Raw genomic sequence first — 22,947 nt, forward strand, 5'->3', positions numbered from 1 at the left:
CTAGTAAATAGGTTGGAAAAATAAAATGTCTTCTGGAGTCAGTTCAAAGCTGAAAAGGGCCTTGTCAAACATCCAGGTACAAAAGAGAACAATTCACAAGCGGTGCTGGCTACAGCTCCACAAGAAGGCGCGCCCGGTGTGTTTGTAAATGATTAACAGCACTCAAGAAGTTTCCATTACAACTTCAGAGGTTAAGAAAACTTCAGAATTCAAACAATAATGCACTAGGCAGTTGAGAGTGGATGCGAAATGGGGGAGGGGGTGACCTAGGAAGCATCGGTACAATTCAATTTCGAGCTGACATTTTCATTGCCCAAAGTGCAATTTTTGCAGTGGGGGGAACGCCCAATCTTGGCCCTGATTGGTGCCAGCAGGGATGCAATATTGCACTGGAGTGGGTAGAACCAGCCATGTTCCAGGTTGGGTGTGTTTCTGCTGAGCTCTGCACTGGCTCTTTAGCAGAGGCACCAACTGGGAACCAGGTTCGAGTCTCAGTATCGGCTCAACATCCTGTGATTCTGGGCAAATTACTTAGGCACATATTTATACTTTTTTAGTGCCGCATGTGCGTCATTTTTTGACGCAAAAGCGGTGCAAACGTACAAAATATAATTGTATTTTGGAAGTTTGCACCGCTTTTGCATAAAAAAATGACGAAAATGCGGTGCTAAACAAGTATAAATGTGGACCTTAATCTCTCCGTGCCTCCCAAAAAAAAAGTATGCATCCTTGTGTAATGTAACTGGTGCTCGCGTTAAGCGTTCCAATACTTTCAGGTCGTGTGTGTGCTATATAAAGGTACAAAAAAAGAACAAACAAAAAACTAGGAACTAGAGTGAGTGACCAATGCATTTAAAGGGCAACAATTTAAAGGTAAACAGACGGTGTCCTGAGTATTCGAAATCTGAGTCCTTTTCCTTCCCTTTGACTGAGGAGGAAACATGACGACCATTGTACCGATAACCCAACCCAACATTCTCCTGAAAATGCAGGTGAGTGTGAGTTGGTTAACAACAGAGAGAGGTGGGTCATGAGCGTAGGGTCTTGGGCCCTAGGCCCTCATGCTGAGACAAAGGATGGCACATACCCTGGATGTGTGGGGTTACCAAACTGGTCCATAGCGCGTGCACTTGGCCCCTTTTATTGGGAGGGTCACCTGACTGGTGATTCCTGTGATGGAAGGGTGTGGGGTGGATGTTAGCAGGGCCGGCTTTAGCGCTGGTGGCGCCAGATGCGACAAATTGTTTTTGGTGCCCCCGCAACCATGGGCGCCTCCTCGAATTCCCTCACTACAAGCCAGGAAAAGTTCCCCTCATCCCTTCATATCCCCTCTCTCACATACATTTCATTTGCTTTAAAGCACTGGTAAAGAGTGGCTCTACTAATCCACTCAGCTAGCCACATAAAATACAGACCTGTTATTTGCAGCAAGTATATTAACCCTCTGCGCTACTTTACAGACAGTCAGAACTGCCACTAAACAAAACTCTGATAAATCACAAGTGTTATCTTGGCACTTTCATTGCTGTCTGAAGCTGGAGGCACAAGGAACTGTGCAGTAGGTGTGTTTAAATGGTAATTGCTCAACAAAGCACCCCCCAGATCAGTGCCCCCCCTCCAGAACAGGGCCCACTAGTTGCAATGCCTTAAAGCCGGCCCTGGGTGTTAGTGCAGCCTCAGGGGAGGGGCTGCATCATTCCATTTCTATCAGGACACTGCAATGAGCAGTGCCTGGCTGGGGGTGTACCGGGCACAGGATCAGACTGGGACAAAAAACAGGTCTGGGCACCAAACTAAAGGTGGCTCCCATTAGCAAACCAGCCAGTTTAAAAAGAAGCCACATTTACAAACTAGGCCAGTGTTAAACTTGTAAAGACAAGCTGTATGGGTATTTTGCAAGGAATGGGAGACTGCCTGCATTTGTATTTGCTACGGGTAGTGCTTATGGCATGGGTACTCACAAACTTTTTCTTGGGGGCCAAAATTGCAGTATGGTTTGCGGCCGAGGGCCGCACTGAAGTGACAGCGGGGGTGGGAGGGGGGCTTATAGGGGGCACAACCACCCCGCCCCCTTTTTCAAAACATTGCTAAACAATGCTGCATCTGCTCTCACACCTACCCCAGTATCACACACAGTGCCATCTGCTCTCACCCCTACCCCAGTAACACACACAGCGCCATCTGCTCTCACCCCTACCCCAGTATCACACACAGCGCCATCTGCTCTCACCCCTACCCCAGTATCACACACAGCGCCATCTGCTCTCACCCCTACCCCAGTAACACACACAGCGCCATCTGCACACAGTGCCATCTGCTCACCCCTACCCCAGTAACACACACACAGCGCACACACACAGCGCCTTCTGCTCTCATCCCTACCCCAGTAACACACACACAGCGCCATCTGCTCTCACCCCTACCCCAGTAACACACACAGCGCCATCTGCACACAGTGCCATCTGCTCACCCCTACCCCAGTAGCACACACACAGCGCCATCTGCTCTCACCCCTACCCCAGTAACACATACACAGCGCACACACACAGCGCCATCTGCTCTCACTCCTACCCCAGTATCACACACAGCGCCATCTGCTCTCACCCCTACCCCAGTAACACACACACACAGCGCACACACACAGCGCAATCTGCTCTCACCCCTACCCCAGTAACACACACACTACATTAAAATTAAAAACAAATAAATAAATAACCAAAGAGCCTTACCTGCCTCAATAAAGCACTGTAAAGATGCCACAAATGTACAACTGCAGGCAGGCATGCGGGCGGCAGATGTGGAGACGGTGACAGGAAGCAGATGAAAAAGCCCAGTAAAAGTTAGCTGCAAGTGCTAACTTTTAAGGGGCTTTGGCTTCCCGCCACTAGCCAGGATCGTCATGGAAACGCCATAAATAATGGCCGCCGTACGTAAACATAGAGTAGGGCCGCGGGAGCATGCGCAAAGAAGCCACTATTGCGCATGGTCCCGCTGCCCTCTTCTATGTTTATGTACTGCGGCCATTATTACATGGCGTTTCTCGGATGTGTCCGCAGGCCGCAAGGTAGGTCCGTGGGGCCGCTGGCGGCCCGCGGGCCGTACTTTGAGTAACGTCGGCTTATGGTTACAGCAGGGAAATCAACAGTTAAAACACTCACCTGACAATAAGACAGGCCCTACCAAGTGCTAATGAACTGGTCAACATACTCTTCTATTAGATCAGCTCATCGGGCACTTCCTGATTACTCTATAGGCCAGTTCGATCCTGACCAGGTAGTGTGGCGCGAGACGTTAATGGCCAGCGCACTGGTGCAAAGACCATGAACATGGGAGAACAAACCTCAGGCCTGAACTGCTAGGAGTATCCTACTGTGTGAACAGTAAGCATGGAGGAGTCCCTGAAAATACCTGGCAGAGGGAATTAGTTGGTACAACGCTGACCTTCCACAATCAGAATAAGAGCTCTTCGTTCAGTCAGAGAAAGCCATTTTGGAGAGAGACCAACTTCTCTACAAAGATAAACAGACACCCAGGAAGGTGTGACTCACCCCTAGAGAAGCCTCACAATGAACCACTAAACTATGAGAGGCAGATGAAAGGTGCTAATCTAGGGCCAGGGAGCTATCCTGGGTCTCCCAGGCTTAGCTGCATTGGAAGCTAGAGCAGATGATGGCAGCCTGAAGAAGAGAGCCGGCAAGTGTTTATTTAAAGTTGTATCAGCACCCACAGAGTCACATGACCATGAGACCCATTCTAGGGGTGGAGGTAGCTTGACAGGCAAGTGCAGTGGGACTCATAATCAATAATTGTTTCTCACCCTCAAAGGGGATCCCTCTGCTGACATAACAGAATTACTATGTACTAGAAGCAGGACTACTGGAATTATGCAATGGAGGAGAGTTTCGAAATTATATGGCAGGATTGACTAAATTACGTGGCAAGGAAAGGCAGATCGTACTGCATAATGTGGCGCATTTTTGGCAGTAATACGTCACTGTTTTGTCATTTGACACGTGTTAACACTCTCTGAGTGAAAGTTTCACCTCAAAATCATTTTTTGTCAAAATCTGCATTTTATGTAGAAATGATAGAGTAAGCTGTACTTCAGATAACTTTACAATTATACAAAAAATGCTGCGCTGCAGAATCGCATAATTCCAGTCTTCCTGACTTGAAGGTATACAGCGTTGGACAAAATGTACACCCTCTTAAGAGTCAACAGTTAAACATATTAAGATATATCAAACCTTTATCCAGACCTCACTAAGTCTTAGCAGTCGATAAATCTAACTTCATGTCACAAATAACACACGCAAATTTCATTTGGTCATTATTTATTATACAAAAAAATCAGGCAACAATTCCAAAGGTTCTTGCAATATTCCAGATTGGCAAGCAAATAATGGTTTTCAGGTGCTGCAAGGCACCATAGTAAGAATCCTGCTTGATCACAGTAGATTAACATGCAGACCCTACTGGCCAACCTGATAGACATTATTTTCATGGAGATTTTATACTCTGAATATATCAAAGTTATCAGTTGTTAAGATAGACGGGTTTCACATTAACAATTCATTTAATAGAGTTGTCCTCTTCTGGCTCAATTGTGGGCCTGCAGGTGCAGCGTGAGGGTGGACTACCACTTTGCCCAATCAGGGGAAGTCTGGTGTCCCCCCCCCACCCCCAAACTACCCAGCTGTGGCAAGACCAGGCTTGATTTTACTGACTGGAAAGCCAAGCAGTAAAATCAGGTGCTGGTGACTCGGTAACTAAGGGTCCCTGCCCAACCTGTTTCTACAGCACGGAGGGAGCATGGATTTCTATGCCCTAACCCCTGCTACCCACCCCACTTGGCATCCCACCTCAGCCCCATTTACCACCTACACAGAGGAGGTGATAAATGGAAAAATAATTCTGCAAACGAAAAGGATCCAGTAATTCTGGGTCCATAGGCGTATCCCCATTCTGTGGGAAATAAGCTGTAATTTTATGGTGCAGGGGTGCAATTACAGACGGGATTTTGTGATATCAGTCCTGGTAATTTCAGCACAATGCAACTCACAATCGGGCTCTTGTCAGCGGATGAATGATGTATAATTCATTCAGCAGGCCTGCAGCCTTCCCCTGGGGTTTTGGTAGCAAGAATGTTTTTTTTTTCATAAACCAATTTTATTGATTTTTAAACAAAACAAGTACGACATTGGCACCCACTGTTGTAGGACCATGACAACATTACAGTTACTCAGGTAAGCATGCACGTTATCAGTAAGCGCCAAATGCGCAGTGGCAGCATATATTATTCTATAGGTTCCATCCTGAGAGGTAATTATGGGATTTGTTCATACCAGTCCCCCCACATTAGCTAGTGGGGACAGCCCCATGCCTCATAAACCGTGTTTTCTTGTTTTGCACACCAGTCCACCCCTAGGCACCACTTTGATATAGAAGGGGGTCTGGGGGATCTCCGGTGAGTTGCAATGTCTCTTTTTTGCCACCAATAGGGCAACGTTCAGCACCTGTTTCCACAATCCCCTTCAGGACTCTCAGTAAAATCACCAAGGGTGATAGGGATATGTCCCCTCCCAATACATCAGCAGGAAGTGATTTTAAAACAGTCTTCAGGGGCTATAGGATCAATTAATGCCTTGGGGTTCCCTTCTATTACATGACATACTTTAGCTCTAATTTCCTTCAGTTTAAGAGTTTCCCTCTATCATTTGTAATCATTATTGATTTAACTATCGTTGTGATAGATATTTAAAATGGCGTCTTGTGTGTCAAATAGTATGTGATACATTAAAGAGTGTATACTAGAGGTGAGAGTTAACGTGAAGAACGGTACTGTGTTATCTTCAATTTCCTGTTTATTTAGGTTTGTGTGGTAGCCAGTATTGACATCTCATTTACCTTAACTTCTCTTAACTATTGTATTTTTTTCTCTGAATTTCATTGAGTTTTTTGGTCAAAAACTCAGTTTGGTATATGAATGCACCCAGGCTCTCATGTGGCTCAATATCCCCACCAGGATTGAAACTTAAGGTTCACAGCCCTCATCAAGCAGTAATGGCACCAGCAGTAATATAGCTTTATAGCCCGCCGTAACAGGCTATCCACACCATTAAAGACCTGTTCCAGCGTTAAAGACCCAAGCCAAAGGCAAAGGCCTTTAACAAGGGAGTGGGCCTTTAATGGCCGGTATAGTCCAACTACGGCGGGCTAAAAAGCTATTAGAACAATCCACCTCACGAGGGCATAATGTTCTAATTGGAAGAACAAAGGCCTTCTAGAGTCCGAGAGGGGGTTGAATTCCCCTTTGGCTCCGAAGCCCTTGTTTCACAGCTCTTTGTGGGAAATTTTTCTACAGTCAACAGCCGTGCACAGGCCCATGGGTGTTATCCGTTGAACATCCACAGAAAGAGCTGTGAAAGGGTGCTGAAGTCCCTGGCTCTCCCTGGCTTGACTGCTTTTTGTAGTTCACCCAAGCAAGGAAGACCCAGGAGCTGAGTATTATTTACCCCTCCCTCCTACTGAGTCCCTAGTGACACTGAGCTGCAGGAGGAGGGGAGAGTGAATGCTGCGTGTGTTCTCCTGTGCAACTTCTGCCTTTCACTTTCTACTGCTTAATTGATATATTTCTGAGTGGTAGGGGAAAGAGAACGGTAGAGGTTGCCTATTAGGACACTAAAATGTTGAGAGCAGCTGGCCTATAGCAGTTCATATAGGCCACTGCTGCTCCATTTTCTTCATTAGAGCTCTCAACATACAAATGTTCTAATGCTCATTACAACATCGGAATGTTGGGAGCTCCATTGGAGACAATGGAGTGCTCAGGAGTTTTACTGGCTGGTAAAAGCCTGTAGTGCCAACATTCCAATCTTCTTTGTTCACAGCAGCAGCTGTGAACAAAGCCTCACGGAGCCTGAAGGGATTTTAATCCCCTCCAGTTCTGTGAAGCCTTTGTTTTATTTGGAGAACATTCTGCCCTTTAATGGCAGAATGTTCTAATGGCCTTAGAACCCTCCGTAGAGGGACCTTTAATAGCCGGTAGAGCCCGCTACGGCGGGTTCTAAGGCTATATTAGAACATCAGAATGTTGGGAGCTCCATTGGAGACAAAGGAGTGCTCTGGGCTTTTACTGGTTGGTAAAAGCCTGGAGCGTCAACATTCCAATGATCTTTCAGTCCCCTCGGGCTCAGTGAGGACTTTGTTTTATTTATTAGAACATTCTGCCCTCTAGTGGCAGAATGTTCTAATAGCCTTATAGCCCTTTGTGGCTGGGCTATAAGGCGATTAAAGTCCCACTCCCTTGTTAAAGGCGCTCGCTGAGCGGGCCTTTAATGGCTGGTATAGCCTGCTACGGCGAGCTTTAAGGCTATTTTAGAACCCTGCAATGTTGAGAGCTCCATTAAAGGCAATGGAATGGCTCAGTGTCAATAATGGCTGCTGTAGGTATTTTGCTGCAATATTCGAATATATACCTTTCAGTTTCCCTTTATAATGTTAGTGAGTGGTATGTTCTAATAGCAGTATAGCCCTTCTGCCTCATGTTACACCTGTTGTGCCAACATCTGGCCTTACCACAGGGGGATGAGTTATTTGGTGGACTTTCCCTGTCTTCACCATTGATGAGAGCGGTTTTGGTAGCCTCCTCCTTCACGCCTATGGGCAAAGCATACAGGCCAACACAGACCCTACATTCATGAGCAAGATGGGGGATCAACAAGTACTCCTTGTGGTCTCCAAGGTATGGACACCATATCCCTGTCCCAGGCCCATAGCAAAGCTGGCTAGGTAAGAGAAGAGGCTGGTTTGTGCCATAACTCCCCTGACTATTTGAGATCAAAGGGGGCAGGGTAAAGGGCCTTAGGTTTTTCGTAACCTTTCCACACCCACTTATGCATGATAGGGCATCAGTTTTCACAGTGCGTGGCTTTAACTTTTTTTTAATCATCAGAGTATTTTACCCTAAAAAAACAAAATTCAAGATTATGTTTAATGTAGCGTGATAGGTGTAAAAGGCTTTCTGAGGCATCAACCATTTCTGTACTTTACCCTCCTTTAATCTGTAAACACCTTGAGGTTTGCAATCAACTGTGGGGAAAGATAACCGCCTTTTGAAAGCTTTTAATTGAGGTTGCAGCATATTGTGATTTCTGCCATGTTGTTGAACACTGAATAAGAAAACTAGTTTTTTTCAAAATTTCCCAGTTTTCACTAATTTCTGAAGGATATGTAAATGTGAAATCTACTGTATTTCTGTTGAACTTCTTTTCCTTATTTTCGAGCAGAAAATTTCCTATGTCTATGTTCAATTTAAATCTAAAACAAAACTTGTTTTTGAAATCACTTATAACTTTCTCCCCATTGAATAATCCATACCATATTTGGAAGGATATCGTTTGATTTTTCTGTTTTGTTTTTCCCAAGTGCGCTGTAGACTGTTGTACTGGTTTTCTAATCGTTTTTTTCTTTAGAGTGTTTTGACAGCCTTTATCACAAGGAAAATATCTGGACTGCTGCTCAAGCGCTCGTACTCTTGCATCTGGATGGTAGTAATGCCCTACTTCAAGAACTCTCAGACTCCACACTGGCCCCCCCTTAGGGGCATCCTATGGGCTGCGGCACATATCATCCGGGGCCTGAAAAAATATTATCACATCACCCCTCCATCCTGATGGAACACTGCTGGCTCCCCTTGCTTGCCCAAACCATCTGCAAAAGCAGCTGCATACACAGCTATGGCAACCAGCATCCTTGTTTATATTGCAGACAAGCTTGCCTTCCCTGGTGGCTCTTGGCATACTCACAGCCAGGGCACCATCAGACAGCAAAGTAAGAAGCGTAAAGAAAGAACAAGACAGCCGACCCTTTTCCATCTACACACTGAGGATCTGACAAACATTCCCTGTTTCCATGAGGGCGTTGCTCCAGTTTAGGAAAGAGTTGAAGACTCACCTCTTTAAAGAACACTAAATCACAGTGCAATTGCCTTTCACAAACCAGCTTCCTTTCCTCCTAGTTATGTCTGTCTTTGACCATGTAGAGCACCCTGCTGCCCTTTAGCTTGGTTCATGCTGTAGAAATATCACACACGTACATGTGTGCCGCACAATGAAGGTGGTTGTTTTCAAGCTAGGAATGGTGGTGTGATGCATTAGGGGTGCGTTAGATGGTCTCCCGACGCTTAAAAGTGTAGTTTGTGGTTTCTTTTGGAGAATGGAATATGGAAATTATGGGACAGTGTTGATGATGGCTTTTTAAAATGCACCTCATGTACGGTGAAGGAAGTCACTAAGAATTATGGGGCTATGCACAGAGCTGTTCCAAAGTTTAGGCAACAATAGTGGTGTTGTGGGGAAAGCCAGAGACATACTGAATGCTCTTATTTCCTTCTTAATAACCTGCTACCTTTTAAAGTAAGAAGGTATTGTTCATATTCTTACCACAAGGGGGCGGAGATTCCCATGCAGTGGCAGAGCTGGCGTGCTTATATTGGGATCACGGAGATTGTACTGGAGAGTGGATGCTCCTTTCCTAACCATGAACAGAATGCATAATTGTATTTCCAACATACAAATCAGTTGTAGTGCTAAAGATCTGCGGTGGGTGTGTTTGTTATTGCACACATTTTCTCAAACTGATTTTCGTTGTTTGTTTTCGTTTTGAGAGTGCAGTACACAAACAGTACATAACAAATATCACAGCTTTATTTTCGATAAATTCGGTAGAAGTCAAAGGTATTGACTTATCAGTTATTATAAGCGTTTCTCATGAATTCAAACAAATAGGAGCATTTGTAGCAATACCTTAGGGTAAGCTCCTATGTGTATCTCCAGAAAAATAAGTAATCATTCCAGGGGCGTCTCCTCCATAAGGATGGAGGAGCGTCGCCCCCTACCCGTCTCTCCGCCAGCAGCGGGAGCTGCAAAACCTCTAAAATAAATCAACAATAAACTTAGATTTTTATCGTTTTCTTCTAGAGGGGTGGGGCCATGGGATTACGAGTGTGAGGGGGGTGTGCTCAGCACTCCCTTCAAAGTGCATGTGTGTGTGACTGGGCGTTAAGGGCTGGATTAAACATACATGCGCACAGGGCTCTCTCAAGCCCAGCAACACAGTCTCTGGGCTGGAGAGAGCCTGCACACGCTCCCAGTCTGTCTGGGAGTACCCTGGCTGGGCGTTCCCAGCCAATCCTTACACTGCTCTGAGCAGCATCAGGATTGGCCGCAGGGCAGGCTGGGATCCTGTGCCTGCAGCTGGCTGCAGCAGAGTGAGAGGAGCGGCGAGGCCTGCGTGCAGGCCCCGCAAACCCTCTGCTGCCCCTCCAAATGCGCCGCCCAACCCATGTAAGACCTGCGAGCCGCAACTATATCATACCAACACCTAAGAAACAGGTTTACAAAAAGTAAAAATTTACCTGAAGCTAGGGGAGGTGGTGCAACCACCTGGAGAATAGCAGGTTGGGCATGGTGGCATGGACAACTTTGGCATCAGAGGAAGTTCTGAGTAAGAGGGATAGGATAGGCAGAGGTGTCAGAGTGTTTTTCTGCACTTTTCATCGCAGAATTTCATTCTTTCTTTTTTGGTGGATCTAAGCGTTTTTCATGCTGTGAAAGCGATTGGGGCGCAACACAAGTCCCTGTAGCCCCAGTCCTCCCCATCGCCCCTTCCCAACCTCCCCTCAAGAGTTTCACACCTGGCAGGACACCGAATCTCTGCTATAATAAAGATAAAGTAGAAAACATGAAGCAGAACAACAAGCATGTTGGGGAAGACACTGTGCTCCTGCAGCATAGAGTTACAAGCCTGACACATCTTTTTGATTTTTTGTTGCTGGTTGAGAGGGCCCGGCAAAGAGGTGCCCACTCGACTCCTGCTACCTCAGGGCAGTGGATGAGACTTATAAAGAAGAAGACAAACAGCATGGGCGAGGGAAGGGCAGAAAGAGATTGAAGAGGAAGACACAAAAGAGAGCCAAGTAAGACAGAGGGAACAGAAAGGGGGAAGGGCAGAAATGAGAGCGAGAGTTAGCAAGAAGGTGGGGGAGGAAAAGAGGAGACGATCAGGGGGAAAGATATTAAAAGGGAGAACAGTAGAAAGACAGAGAGAAAAAAGAGAGAACTGAGAAAGAGGTGAGAGAGAGCGCAAGAGATCGTGAGAGAGGGAAACAGACGGAAAGAGCGAGAGTCACCTGATAGACGCTTGCGAGACACAGCAGAGAGTGACATAGACAGGTGATAGAAAGCAAGTGAGATGAACTAGCATTCACAATGCAGTGGGTCTCACATTTGCTTGAGTTAGAGGTATTGGAAATGTAAATTCCTAACTGGACTTTTCTTGCCACATAAATTGAAAATGAAGTGTAAAACATTAGTTGACATTAGCGAGCCGATTCAAAGCACCACGGCTGCCAGGAGCATGAGCGCAAAGGAAAGACACAAAAGGAAAAAGAAGTTAGCTCACAGTCACATCTATCAGCAATCGTGGAATTATCCATTTAAGAGGGTCAGTCTGCAAGGCGGTAACAAAACCGCCCCAAAGCATTTCCCAGTGATAACAAGTGATTTTTCGAAAGGCAAGTCCATGAACAAGTGAAAGTGCTGGGTGTGAGGTGGGCGTGGTTAAAAGCCCACAATTTTTACAACAGGTCAAAGCACTTGCGCACTCGACCCAACAAGGAGAAAAGAGAGGCGGAGACAGGAAAAAGATGAGAAAAAATAGAGGCCCTAGAGGGGAGACGAGATGGGACAGGAGATGGAAGGAAAAGAGCAGGTGAGAAACACGAAACAACATTGACAAAAAGACAATAGTGAGATGGGAGGAGGGAGATATTAGAGAAAATAAGACAGGAAGAGAGGACTGAGATATATACAGATAAGTAAGCATGCTCTTGTAAAATTTGTAGGCATAATACGACACAGTATACTGGGCCCTGGAGGTTTTCATACGAAAGTGATGAATGCATTCTGCTGTAGCTGCGGCATGATATAAAAGGCACATATTTTGAGATAATAATAATCGACATTATTCTACATTTATCCTGCGGCAAAACGATGGTCACAGCACTATCTTATCAGATAATCTAAAATAAAGCGTCTATGCAGGATGGGGCGGAGTTGTCCTCAAGAATGTATGAGAAAATGTGCCCCTGAATATATTTGCATTGACAATAAATCAGAAAGCATAGTCTGATAAATAAGTCTTCTAGAGCAAGTTAAAAGTTAGAAACTTTGAAGTGTTGTTAAAGTTACGATCATAGAGAAGATAAAATATAGTTACTCGGTCAAAATAATATGATATATCAACCTGAGATATATCGTGCAAAGAGTCGGGGTTCCTTTGCTATGGATTGCTACTGCGATCATATGCCGCTCTCTTAGGGGATAAGGTGATCGAGCATCCTCAGGAGTGTTAGACATCTTCAAATACACACATAGCAAATAAATGAGACACTCGACTCGAGAAGGAGATTCACACCAATTTACAAAAATAGCAAGTATCTTTACATATGTTTTGGCACCAGAATCAATACAATAAGGTAAGTATGTTTTGCAAGAAAAATCTTTATAGTTTTGAAAAGCCAACTCATGCAATTTCTGAAAAGCTGCAATGTTATCGTATGGAAAGAAAAACAAGCACTGCATTCAGGTACAGTACAGAAAATTATGGGACCACATTTAGAATAGTATTGGGAAAGGGTCAGAACCATACCAACAGGTCACACTGGGACAGCTGGGTGAAGAATTCTAGTATGGCATCAGGTGTCCAATGTTAGTCAATGGGGATCGGTCCGATTGAAAAGAGGCTGCAAGTCTGGAGAGGGAGTCCAGTTGAGAAGAATCAACAGGTGGGGTCAAGGCTTGAGATGCTCTGGGATGGAGGACCACCTTCGGTCCTCTTCTCCACTGGCCAGGGGCGACAGGTGGTGAGATGTCGGGTTTTCTTCACCGGGAACACTCATGGTTAAGGGGCCTACAGGCAGAGGCTGCAGGCAGCGTCAGTGAGTCCACAGTGGGCAAGTCCACAGTGGGCTTTGAGCCTGGATGACCATGTTGGCACTGTTGGTCCACTTCAGCTAGAGCTAGGTGGCACGGGTGCAGTGGTGTTTTCCATTGTCGGGCTTTCTATGGTCCACAGTCTTTGCAGTTTTCTTGAGGTGCCTGCAAGATGAAGGGAAGCAGCTCTGCTGCTCCATGAAGGTTCATGGGTCTTTGTTGGAGGCAGGCAGGACTCTCAGGCTTTTGGAGGCAAAGCAAATTGTAAGACAAGTCAACTTTGGTGCAAACTGGCAAGAACAGCAGACAGGCCAGCAGGGCTAGGGCGAACTCAGGTGCTTCTTCTTCGGACTTTGCCTTTGTGGCTCTTGAGTGTCCTTCTTCTTCATAGGTCAGCAGAAATCTGATTTCCTGGTGCTGGGGGCTCCCTTAAATACTGAATCTAGGGTAGTAGCAAATGGGCTTCTTTTCCCTGGGGTCACAATAACCCCTATATGACGACTTTCTGTGAGAAGCAGGCATAACCATGTCCCAGTAGTTCCTAAATCTGCCAACATCAAGAAGGTAGATTTCTAAATGTTGTGTCCACATCAGGCAGCTCACCTTAGGGGTGGTACTGGCCTGAGGGGTAGACACACCTCTCTGAATACTAAATTCCCCATCTGTCCAGGTGCCAAATGGGCTCTGGGGCAGGGGGGGTAAGTATCTCTCCTATGAGGGAAGCTAGATCTGCATACAAGGGGCGGTGGACTTCTTTGAAGTCCCCTGCCTTGGAACGCAGAGTCGCAGGTCATCCCATTGGGTGGGGGGTGTAATCACCTCTCCCAGAGTAGGCTTTGTTTACGACCGCCTGAGAGTAAAGGCTCTCCCCTTTGGAGGTCAGACTCATGCCTGGTGGTGGCAGGCTGGCTAAAACTAGTCAGTCCCCACATGTGTAGTTAGTAGATTTTCAGAGGGTACCTTTAAGGTGCTCTCTGGGTGCATGTATTAATAAATCAATTACTGGCATCAGTGAGGGTTTATTAATGCAAGATATTTGATACCAAACATCCCTTTTTTCAGTTAAGCCGTCATGTAGCTGGGGAACTCGTACTTGACCATTGTCCAGCACATGTCCTTAAAATGGCTTCCTGTTCGCTTACTATGTCTAAAAATGGCAAGACATAGCAGGGACATATCTGCTTGTGCATGGGAGAGGATGTAGCGCAGCGGTCACAGCAACCACATTGGGAGCTGGGGATCCAGGTTCATGCTGTGCTGTCAACGCACATCCTGTGATTCTGGGCAAATCACTTAATCTCCCCGTGCCCATGGTCAGCACCTGGATACCCTCAAGGGAGATAAGCCATGCTGTATACATCTACACATTTCATTTCAGTCGTGGACAGTGGCTCATTAAGCCAAGGCTGCCTGTACTCAACCTCAAAGAAAGTATTACACCCAATCCAGTGCCTAGGCTCGCCGACTCATTCCACGGAATTTGAAATAAAAACAAAATGGGTGATGTGCATGAACATGGAAGAGGGACAACATCAGGTAGACAGCACTAGGAAGACAATTAGGTAATAGACAGGCTATTCCTCCCGGACTAAGCACGAAGTGGACAGAACATCTTGGGTGGGGATATTCAGGGTAATTCTTGAGCTACTGGGAAAGACCATGGTGTGACCTTAGTTGATAACAGACTGAGCCCAACAGTTGAGATCTCAAATGCAAAGTCTCGGTGAGAGAGACAAGGTGCTACCTCAGATTCCATCTCCTGTGAGTCACTGTCTGTGGGCAGCTTGCTGCCCGTTTCAGTCCCAAAAGGAGTGTTTGCACAGAAAACAGGTAAGTACATGACTTTCTATTCCATTCTTCGGGATTTAGGATGTCCTCAATTTAAAGTTTAGGCTGACCCCAAAAGTGCACCACCAGCAACACAGGGCCAGCTGGGCGCAGAGGTCAAAGTTAGTGTCAGGTTTACAATGGAATCTTATGAGGACTGGGGGTGCTTGGTAGAAGGCAGATTGCTGGTAAGTACCCACCGTTCCAAGACACAGACCTGGGGGGTTTAGTTCAGCACCCGGGGGGGCACAGGATCACACCAAACACACACTCTCAGCTGCACAGGGGCGACTGGGTGAAAGGTGCAAACACAGAGCTGGGCACCCAATGCTTTTCAATGGGAGGATACCGGGAGTCACAAAAGATGCTGAAGGCTGGGTCCAGGGGGTCGCTTCTAGGAAACCAAAGGCTGGACAGGCAGGAGAGGTGCACACTGGACCTTGTATCTTCATTGTATCCGGTTGTGGTCAGGGGGAGTCTCTGGTTTCAGGCTGCAGGCATTGCTGTGTTGGCCAGGAGGGGTCAACCCGGGGTGGACTCGAGTTCAGAATCGCCTGAGGACCTTTTCTGGACCAGTGGGCCACCTGGATTCGGGCCATGGGCATTGGGTGCAGAGTGGGCAGGACTTGTGATTCCGGGGAGGTTCTGGAGTCCTTTTGGTGATTTATTCTGGTCAGGACCACTGGACCACTGTCCTCAGGAGTTCTTGGTCCTCTCCTGGGCAGGCAGTCCTCTGGGGGTTTGTAGTGATTGCTGGTCCTGGAGGAAGCGTTGCCTTCTTTACACAGGGGTCTTTGAAGCTGCAGCCAGGCCAGTAGGGCTGAAGCCAAGTCAGTTGTTGTCTGGAGTCTTCACTGCTGGGGTTGACTTAGCAGTCCTTCTTCTTTCTTCTTGCTTTTTCTTTTTGAGGTCACCAGGAATATGGTGAGTAAGGTGCAAGGGAGCCCCTAAATACTAGATTTAGGGACGTTACAGGGGTCAGAGGGCAGTAGCCAATGGCTACTGTCCCTAAGCGTGGCTACACCGTTCCTGTGCCCACTCCCTTTGGGCAGGGGGACTCATGTCTAACCCTTTTGGTCCCTACCCAAACCAAGATGGAGGATTCTGCATGCAGGGGGTCACCTCAGCTCTGGACACCTTAGGGGTGGTCCTAGCTGCAGTGGTCACTTCTTTCTCTTTGACCTAATTTTACATTTGGATCTGCCGTCAAAATTGGGGCTTGGTCCAGGGGCGGGCATCTCCACTAGCAGGAGTGCCTTGGGGCACTGTAACAGGAGGCCTGAGCCTTTGAGGCTCACCGCCAAGTGTTACAGTTCCTGCAGGATGGATGTGTGAAGCACCTTCACCCAGAGCAGGCTTTGTTTCTGATTCCAGAGAGCACAAAGGCTCTCACCCTATGTGGTCATAAACTAGTCTGTTAGTAGCAGGCTGGCACAGACTGGTTAGCCCTGCACTAAAGGGTTGGGTAAAATTCAGAGGGCATCTCTAAGATTCACTCTGTGTGCATTTTACAATAAATCCAACACTGGCATCAGTGTGGGTTTATTGTGCTGAGAAGTTTGATACCAAACTTCCCAGTCTTAAGTGTGGCCATCATGAAGCTGTGGAGTTCGTAATGACAGACTCCCAGCCTGTGTACTCAGTATGGCCATACTGCACTTAAAATGTCTAAGAATGGACTTAGACACTATTGGGGTGTTGAGAAAAATATATTCCCATGTATGTACCTTTAGATATGATACTTTAATTCCAATTCTCTCCTCTAATATCTGAATCCAAGTAAGCTATTTATTGTTTACTCTTATCAAGACACTTGCTCCTATCATTCACTGGATGACTCAGCTCATCCACATTCACTGCCCCAAGACTTCATTACTGACCTCTCTGACACCTCTGCCAGCTGTGCAAACAAACCTCTCCAAACCACGTTCTTGAGTTTAGCTTGGTCTCACACTTAAGTTCAGCAAATCAGCAACCCAGCCCCCTTTTCTTTAGGCACCACCTGTTGTCTGTTCACTTGTTCATGCTCACACTGCATTATGTATATTTTTACTCCAGGGACTTTAAGTTTTGTATATGCAGCATTTCTTTTGTATATGCGTGCCCATGTTTGGACTATGTCCCCTTTTGGGGTTTTGCTGTGACAGCACTTATTAACATATATAACTGCCTGATGTATATGCTTCAGGGCAGAAGACGCTAGTTTGTAAGACGTAACACTGGGATGTGGGTCTGCCTTCTGCCTTGGCTTGCCAATAAACCTTGGTACCTCAAGAAACATTTCATCTGTTCCGGAGCCTTGCCTGGTGTTTGTGTTTTCTTTGCGTCACTCTGAGGAGGGTTGAAAAGTAGTTTCCCTAACAAGGGGCACATTGCTCATGCAGCTATGCACTCACCTGTGATATAGTGCACCCTGCCTTAGGGCTTGTAAGACCTGCTAGAGGGGTGACTTACCTATGCCACATGCACTAGCATTGTGCATGTGTTTGGTGAGGCGTCCCTTAGGGTGGCACAATACATGCTGCAGCCCTTAGGGACCCTCCATGGTCACAGAGCCCTTGGTACCACTGGTACCTTTTACAAGGGACTTAGCTGTGTGCCAGGGGTGTGCCAGATGTGGAATCAATGGTACAGTTTACAGAAAGAGCACTGGTGCTGAGGTCTGCTTAGCAGGATCCCAGCACACACTCAGTCAAGTTAGCATCAATACCAGGCAAAAAGTGTGGGGGGTAACCGTGCCAAAAGGGGCACTTTCCTAAAAGGACCACATGTAGAGACTGAATTGTTTGAAATTAACATGTTAGCTTTATTAGGGCACGTAGTATAGCACCTACCAGTACATATAGGTCCAGATGTGCGAAGCGTTTTGCATGGCGCAAACTGCGAAATTCGCAGTTTGCACCATGCAAAACACGCATCGCGATGCACAGTCCCATTTTGCGAGTCGCTTCCGACTCCCAAAATGGGAATGCGACTTGCAAATAGGAAGGGGTGTTCCCTTCCTATTTGCGATTTGTACCGCGATGCAGAGTTGCTTTGTGACCGTGAACGCGGTCGCAAAGCAATTCGCAGTTAGCACCCATGTCAAGTGGGTGCTAACTCATTCGCAAAAGGGAAGGGGTCCCCATGGGACCCCTTCCCCTTTGTGAATGTCGCCATAAATATATTTTCAGAGCAGGCAGTGGTCCAATGGACCACTGCCTACTCTGAAAAAACGAAACCAAATGGTTTCATTTTTTCTTTTGTATTGCAACTCGTTTTCCTTTAAGGAAAACGGGCTGCAATACAAAAAAAATAACTGCTTTATTAAAAAAGCAGTCACAGAGATGGAGGTCTGCTGTCTCCAGCAGGCCACCATCCCTGTGAGTGCAGGGAATCGCAAGAGGGTCGCAAATTGCGACCCTCCTCATTAATATTAATGAGGTGGGTCTTTGCGACCCCCTTGCGATTCGCAGAAGGTGTCATGGACACCATTCTGCATATGATTTTGCGACTCGGAAATTGCGAGTCGCACTGACTCGCAATTTCCGAGTCGCAAAATCATATCTTACTTCATCTGGCCCATAGTGCCTAAAACACATTTCTCACATTTGTGGCACTATAACCTGACTTTCCTAACCATGCACATTGCACAGGGACTTCATAACAGGACAGATAACTTGTAGCACTTAGAGGCCACACCAGTGGTAAGAATGCCCTGTAACACTGAATTTATACATTATCTATAACAATTCTAGCTGGTTACATGAGAGGTGTATAAGTATGCACAAAGATACAGCTTCACCCCTTGCGTCCACATATAAAACAATACTTGATTACGTCACTTCTCTGTCACTGTTAAGGATTAGCGAGAGATGAAAAACAAGCAATACGCGACACCTGTGCCAAACAATAGCGAGCGAAAGAGGAACGTAGGTTTTCCAAGTAGCTACACTCCCTGGGAGGCATTGAGGAAACAAATGCCTGTTCAGAGGCTGACACTTGGAGACTGCCCACCCTGTGCTTTTTCACTGATATAACTTCTTCATGAACAAAACATTCCTGTACACAATGCAGGGCAACCTGTGACCAGTCAATGCCACTCCGCCTCACTGGGAGGCCAGAGGATTCCTCAGATAACAACTAGTTGAACTAACCAATGGGGGTAGTTGTTTTCTGTGCCTATGCTTTCCATTGGATGTCTCTGTGTACTGCTGCTGTGACCACTGCGCAAAAATCAAGTTACTGCGGTAGAATGTTGGGCATCCATCAGGTCTAAGTGTGCACCGACTAATACATTTGTGGGTATTCCCATCCCTTGTACAGACAGAGTACTACCTTGCAGGGCCTTAACAGAGGCCCCGCAGCCCCTGCTGTGCAGGGAACTGAGGGGGGTCAGGGTTACCCATACTAGGAGGGGGCCTCAGCAACTACTGATGTGAGTATAGGATCCCCTTCAGCACATCCTGCAGGGGCCCCCCTCACGTTTTGTTACACCACTGCAACCATGGACACACATGCAGATTTGCTCTTGATAGAGATTTAATGCGTTAATTAATGGGGTTACAGTGCAAGGTACTTCCCTAACGGGGTTAGAGGAAAATAAATCCTTGTCAGAAAAAAAGCTAAATGTGCAAATGCACATTTGTGTCCAATTTATGCACAGAGACTGTCTTTCATAAAGAGGAAACTCTGAATTCACAAATTTTAAACTTGTGAGTGCTTCTGGGAATCTCAAACTGGATTGAAGTGCACCCTATAAATACCAGACAGTTGCTACACGTTTAGAAGTCCTCCGCAGGCTTGTTACTGTCACCTTCATCTCCCTAATCTCAGAGTAGTTAAAGGAATCCTGAAGAGACCATCTTGTGAGCCTTGCTGAAGTTTACTGGTGAGATAGTCTTTTATTCCTACTTCCTGGCCTTGAGAAGAAGGTACATAGACACACTGTATCCTAAGACTACATAGACATCCCTAGACACTTGAAGAGAAAGATGGGTTCTTGTATCATATGTCATTTTGCTTTTGATCAAGCATATAGATTACCACAGGTTGTCACCAGCTACTATCTGATATTCCTTGGCTGTAACATATATCTTTAAGATGTGTGTCCTCCTTCTCGATATGGTAGATTTTAGGGCTGGCCTAAGACAGCTTTATCTGTCTATTCAGACTCTTGCTCTCCAACAAAATCATAACATGCATGCATTTCTTACATAGAAGGGCTTTAGGCCATCACTCTTCATCCATGTGTCTGTTCAATCGCCATTCACATTTCACATCCGCTCACCAAAGCATGCAGCACGAGGCAATGAGTCAGCCCACTTCAGCCATTTGCTCTCTTTCCAAAGAGCAACTGCATTTTGCTTCTGGGCATGTGCACAACAGCCTAACACTAGTCTGCTTCAGCGCAAAGGTCATGCCTTCCCTTATTTTTCCTTTTTTTTTAAACATATGCAGGCCGCTTTTAGAGAGCAGCAATTTTACCTTTTACTGCTTTAAAACTTTTAAGGCCTATTGTAAAAATACATAATTAACCTAATCAAAAAATCCAGGCTTGCCAAAGCCTGATCCATTGGCCTTGCCAATGCTTCTGTCCCCATAAGTGTGAAAACACTGTAGTGAGGCGTTGTATGCATCTAAATAGATCGCTTCGATAGGACCAGTGCTTAATTTGTGCTTGTTATTTCCAGTGCTGAGCACCGGCACTTATTTTTGAGGGCTGGCGCTTATTCTTCTGCTTCAAGCGTTTGCTACGCACAAAAGACACATATGGGAAAGGCATAGGGAGAGAAAAACGAAAAAGCATCACAATGGGAGAAAGTAGAAAGCTGCAAAAGTGAGCTGAACGGGCAGGGAGTGGCTTTAAATGGACTGAAGAGGGCTGAGATAGCTTCAGGATTACGCTGCCTCAGTATTCCCTGTTCCCATATTTAATTTCAGCAGCCCTGTGTTTGAGAGGAAGGCTCTGAGCACAGGCACGTTTTTATTTACAAATTAAGCACTGAATAGGACATGTTCAGGAACCGCCACAATTGGGTCCAGTCCTGGTTCTTGTCTTAGTAGATAGCTGTCAATTCCAGTTGTCTTCATGAATACTATTTTTAAGTAATTGGACAGCCTAGAACACCATATAAAGCCACCTTATTTTATTACATATAGGTAGACAAAAGGGTCTGCGCTGGCATCGAACAATTGCAGTTACTTAATGATTTTCTCTGCCCTGTCTCAATTTCCCTGCAAAAAAGGGACTCATTCTTCATGGTTTGTCCTCAAAGGATACATGTAGTGTGTTTTAAACTGCTTATGTCTTTTCTGCTACCCATTGTGGCCAACTCTCCAAACGGAAAACCATTTTGGAAGCGTGTAGGTCAATCAAACTGGCCAAAACCCATGAAACTTTCTCAGATTTGCAAGCCAGGTCACCTGGTGCGGAGGTTGATAGTTCTTCTAGACCTGTGTTCCACGCGGGCTGATCTCTGAGATTGAGTTGGCTTATTTGCCCGTCACGGTGTCACTCGCCCAAGGATGTCGTTGTCCTTGACTTGTCAGCCGCTGGTCACTTTCACGTTTCCTGAAACAATGGAAATCTTTTTTGAAACACATTTGGGATACTATTTTTGTAGTGTTCAACTCTTACTTAACCTGTTATATGTGTCCCTATTTTTCTCATAAGGATTTTTTTTCTCCTGGAGCCTGTTTTTGGATCTTTGTGCTCACATTTTTCTGATTTTGGTTATTGCAGTTCAGTGTCCGATAAATCGTCTACAGTCTGTCTGCCTCTTTCCTGGATCTTTCCTTTCACCAAGGAGAATTTTTTCTGCAAGTATTTTTCCTCCCTTTGGTGGTTCCTTGTTGAGCAACACCAGTTGCCATTTGCAAGTTTTAGATCATCTGGTGGCACCACGGCTACAGGAAGGAGACGCCTTTACACCTGGCAAAACAGAAAAAGGACAAGAAGGAGCGTCCATTGCACCCAACCCTTGATAAAATGTAAAGCTCAAATACACAGTCCATACTCAGATGAAGTTTCATGGCAGTACCATTGCAAAGAGCTTGTATTGAACATATCAAAAACCCTTAGAGCACAAAATTCTATCTGTACCGAGGAAAACGAGTCATTCTGCCCAGCCACTATAAATGATACACGTGTCACCATCAGGATCGCACCAGAACAGAAAATTGGCCCAGGCACCAAAAACAAAAGTGGCCCCCATTAGTGAACTACGTGGCTAACAAATGGTCCCAGGGTTGTAAATTGGGGCAGTTTTGAGCTTGCTAAGACACACTGTATAAGTATTTTGCAAGGTGTGGAACACTTCATGGATTTGAGCTTAAAATCAGGGAAATAAAACAGAAAAAACCGGCCCAACAGACCCTAAAACAGGCCCACAGGCAGCCAAAACCCAGCCCACACACTGACCTATCACACCAGTCCGCAAGGCACTGCCTGATTGCCCTGTAGGCCGGTCCGACCCTGGTCACCGTGGAATACTGTGGCACTCATTTCTTTCCGCAAAAGGCACATCAGCCTACGTGAGTCATTCCGCCGGGCCAATAAACAACGATGGAATAGTCTGACAATCTCACGGCAGGGTCTTGGCAGCAGCAGCGGGAATCCCACAATTGTAAGTCAGCCATGTTCAGTGACTTCCTGTGTACGTGACGTTGTGGCATTGGTAGGTTTTATAAAGCTGACATTTCAAAAGGCTTCCATGTGAGATACAAAGCCTCACACATAGCATAGCCAGACGACAAAGACTACACTTTGCATGAGTAGAATTTGTCGAGAAGAGAAGTCAGATATTTTGGAAGCAAATCTGTTTTTTGAAAATTCAATGCCTACCTCTATCTAGATAGCTCAGGCCCTGAGTGGCGAACGGTGCTTCTTATGGGCCAGGTGCAGGAAGGACTTTTGTCACTTCCGGCCTGAGAGTGTGGGTTCTTTCCCGGTTCTCCCCTATTCATTCGCACTCCCCCTGCATTCTCGCTGGGACACGGGGACTAGATTCATTTAATGCCCTCGATAACGTGACCTTTTTTCCACAATCCTGTGAGACAAAGACCTACAAGTAACAGAATCCAGGGTATTTTTTGCAAACAATATAGGACGGCAACCCTGGTCGGTTCCGTGCCAGCTGGCACC

Source organism: Pleurodeles waltl, chromosome 5, assembly GCF_031143425.1.
Source record: "Pleurodeles waltl isolate 20211129_DDA chromosome 5, aPleWal1.hap1.20221129, whole genome shotgun sequence".
In the NCBI taxonomy this organism is placed as follows: domain Eukaryota; kingdom Metazoa; phylum Chordata; class Amphibia; order Caudata; family Salamandridae; genus Pleurodeles; species Pleurodeles waltl.